Source organism: Phodopus roborovskii, unplaced genomic scaffold, assembly GCF_943737965.1.
Source record: "Phodopus roborovskii unplaced genomic scaffold, PHOROB, whole genome shotgun sequence".
Classification (NCBI taxonomy): domain Eukaryota; kingdom Metazoa; phylum Chordata; class Mammalia; order Rodentia; family Cricetidae; genus Phodopus; species Phodopus roborovskii.
The window spans coordinates 47,101,663-47,105,634 of NW_026126517.1; the positions used below are offsets into that span (position 1 = coordinate 47,101,663).

Sequence of the window (3,972 nt, forward strand, 5' to 3'; positions counted from 1 at the left end):
CAGTAGCAATATTACTAGCCAACACCAAGGCTGGTTAGAACACTGGCTGCTATACCACAGGACCCAGGTTTAATTTCCAGCACCCATTCAGTAGATCATAACTATGTATAACCCCAGTTCTAGAAGCTCTGATACCCTCTTGTTGTTTCTAAAGACACTGCACACACTTGGTACACAGATATACATACAGGCAAGACACCTGTACACACACACAAAAAAAATAAAAATAAAACAAAATAACTAGTAACCAGCACATTCTGGGAACTTACTCTGTCTTACACACTACCTCATAATCTCAGTGCTCACCCCCTATAAGCTTGGTGCCATAATTAATCCATCCCTGGGATCCTAAGGTAGAGTCGTGAAGAGGTGAAGAGAGTCTTGGGTGGTGCGGTGACAGGTGAGGAGGTAGCCTGTCCAGGGATTAAAGTCATGAACTTTTAATTCAGACCAGGAATTGTTAGTGTTTGACTCTGGACGAGTGGATTAATGCAGTAAGTTTAGTTATTCATTTTAAAGATCTATTTACTTTTAGTTTGTGTATATGATTGTTTTGTCTGCATGTCTGTGCACATGTGTGCCTGGAGGCCACAAGAGGACCTCAGATCCCCTGCAACTGGAGTTGCAGATGTTTTTGAGACACCATGTGGGTGCTGTGAACGGAACCCTGGTCTTCTGCAAGGACAATGAAAACTCCTAATCACTGAGTCATCTTTCCACCCCCCTACTTCTCATCTTAATAGTGGAAATAGTGGCTCTTATTTTTCAGCACCATGGTGAGAATTGAGCCTTATCATGACATTTACATTGCTGGCAAATGGACTAGGCTTAGTAAACGCCCTATTGTCTTTATTGTTTCCTAGAATCTGCTGCATCTCTGGGCCCCACCCAGATACAATGCCTCCCCCACAGTCGCCATAGCATCAAACTACATGTTAGTTATTTTGCTCATTTCTGTGACCAAATGCCTGATAAGAAGCTATTTAAGGGAAGACAGGATTGTCCTGGCCTGTGGTTTGAGGGGATATAGTCCAACATGCTGGGAAATACCCAGCAGCAGGAGCAAGCTGGTCACATTGTGACATCAGGAAGCACAGGGAGAGGAATGCTGGCACTCAGCTCAAGTTGACAATATAACCGTCACAACCTATAAAGTGTGCCCGTGCACACCTGTGTGTGTGTGTGTGTGCGCGCGCGTGCGTGCATGCGCATGTATGCCTATGTATATATGTGTGCCTCTGTGTGTGTGCACGTTTCTGACTGTGTGCATGAGTGCCTATGTATGTGTGTGTGCCTTGTGCATGTGTGTGCCTGCCTGTGTGTGTGCACGTTCCTGACTGTGTGTGCACATGAGTGCCTACGTATGTGTGTGCCTGTGTAAGTGCATGTGTATATGTGTGCCTGTGTATATGTGTGTACTTGTGTATGTGTGTTTGCCTCTGTGTGTGTATGTTTCTGACTGTATATGTGCATACATGCCTGTGTGTGTGTGCATATGTGTGTGTGCATGAGTGCCTATGTATGTGTGTGCATGCATGTGTGTGTGCACGTGTGTGCCTATGTATGTGTGTGTGCATGAGTGCCTATATACCTGTGTGTGTGTGTGTGTGTGTGTGTGTGTGTACAATGGCACCTGATTGCCTAAGGAAGAAGAAAGACATGGCTCAGATTTAGTCTAGAGATGGCTATAGCCCCATTGGTAAAGGGCTGTGTATCACGTGTGAGGCCCTGGATTCGACCTGCCGGCACTACATGAGCTGAGTGTGGTTTCAGTCTCAACACTTGAGGAGGCAGGAGGATCAGAAATTCAGGATCATCCTTAGCTATATAGCAAGTTCAAGGCCAAGCTGGCTTACAGGAGAACCTGTCTCAAAACAACAGCAGCAACAAAAATTAACTCTGAGGTAGCAGCTGCCTGCCACTTTGTGTTTGTTGATTTACTTTGATCTGACATACCAGGGCAGATGGCTGGGAGAAGGGGGGCAATAATAGTCAATAACTGGTGACATGTGAAGACTGCACCTGTGGAATTAATCGGCCTTGCCTGGCTGATTGTCATGCTGTGGAGAGATGGGTGTGAGGTATACACAGTGAAGGGATCACAGCCTGCCTCTGCTCTGGATTTTCTGTCTCCTAAAGGCATCCCTTTCCTTCCTCACCCAGCCATGGCCTCAGACATCGGTCTGTCCCCCTCAAAAACCACATGCATTTTAGCCCAGGGACACAAAGATCAGAACTGGATTTGTAAGCTGCTTGAGTTCTTTCTCCTTTCTCTGACCAAACGCCTGACAGAAGCAATGCAAGGGACCAGAGATTTCATCAGCTCACATTCAGAAAGAACAGCGCATCATGGTGGAGAGGGTGTGGCATCATGGGTCTGTCTACAAAGCTAAGACTTGCACAAGGCTTGTTCTTCATATAGATTAGGAATCAGAGAAATTGCTTAGAACAGAAACAGGCTTCCTTACAAAACCATTCTTCATGGAGAGAAGGGCTTTGTGCATAAGTCATGTAACTTTGATCTGTCCTAAGAGCACAGGTTAGACCATGGACCAGAAGCAAGCTATCCCCTAACCTTCATGGACCTGCCCTCAGTGAACTGCCTCTGTCAGCCATGCCTCCTATAGCAAAGTACCTTACCTTTCCCTCTCTAGGCACCAAACCAGTTTTTCCAGGAAGATGGGTTTTGTAGCGAAGCCCACTGGCTATGGATTGTTGGCCTCTAGGCCTGCTTTGATCAGGAAGAGTACTAGTACACAGTGTATCCATGTGTGCTGCCAATGAGGGCACAGAATGCCGCAAGCACAAAAGTTCCAGGGGCCACTTTCCTCTGAGTAGCAATGAACACTATTGATGAGCCTCAGAGTTCATGGTTGCAGTTGATATTAGAGGCAAAGCAAGTCCCGTGAGCCTCTGCTCCTCTTGTACTAATTATGACTAGGGCCAAGGTTCTTACCCCGGAAAATCACCAAATAAAAGACAACCCATCATAAACTAGGTCTTAGGAGCTGAGGTGTCAGGAAAGAATATTGGACATTTCCCCCCTGAAACACTCCAAGTCTTGCCAGCTCCAAGCTGTCATTCCAGCTGCCAATCCAGCAACTCACGATATCCCTCACCCATGTTTCTGGAAAAAAAAAAACATTCCAGATGCTGGATCTGGAAGGAAGTCAGATGCCCTGGTTCTGTGGCTTTCAATTAGTTTGCCAGCAAAAGCCTTATGATGAGTTTACTCCTTGGCCCCTGTTTTAAACAATTTGTCTGCCAAATGACCAGTGTTTACTAAGTAATAACAAATTAATTTACTGAAGTATTCTCCAACTACCAAATCAGACTGAACTACCAATTGGCAGATGACCATGTGCTGTGTTAATTAATTCTAGTCCTAAGCTTGGAAACACAATACTTCCATCAGGCTGGATCTGACTTGAGGCTTCAGGGAAGGTTTCTGCAGGAGAGACCTGGACAAACATGTTCTAGGCTACATGGAGCTCTAAGGTTCCCCCAAAGAGGAACCACCAATCTAAATTGACTCACTATTAAAGTGTATTCGTGTGCTCACTTCGGCAGCACATATACTAAACTTGGGACAACACAGAAAAGATTAGCATGGCCCCTATGCAAGGATGACATGCAAATTTGTGAAGCATTCCATATTTTTCAGCAGCCTACGGAATTGGAAAAAATCTTCACCAACCCCACATCTGACAGAGGGCTGATCTCCAAAATACATACAGAACTCAAGAAACTAGACACCAAAATACCAAATAATCCAGTTTTAAAAATGGAGTACAGATCTAAACAGAGGATTCTCAACAGAAGAATTTCAAATAGCTGAGAGATATTTAAGGAATTGCCCAACATCTTTACTCATCAAGGAAAGGCAAACCAAAACCACTCTGAGATTTCATCTTACACCTGTCAGAATGGCTAAGATCAAAACCACCGATGACAGCTTATGCTGGAGAGGAT

At 45.0% G+C, this 3,972-nt stretch overlaps 1 non-coding gene across 1 annotated transcript; it reads left to right on the plus strand.

Annotated features, from left to right (window-relative positions):
• Positions 1-3,554: 3,554 nt before the first annotated feature.
• LOC127232033 (U6 spliceosomal RNA) lies at positions 3,555-3,661 on the plus strand. The gene has a single exon (XR_007835334.1). It is a non-coding gene; the product is annotated as a U6 spliceosomal RNA (small nuclear RNA).
• Positions 3,662-3,972: the final 311 nt, after the last annotated feature.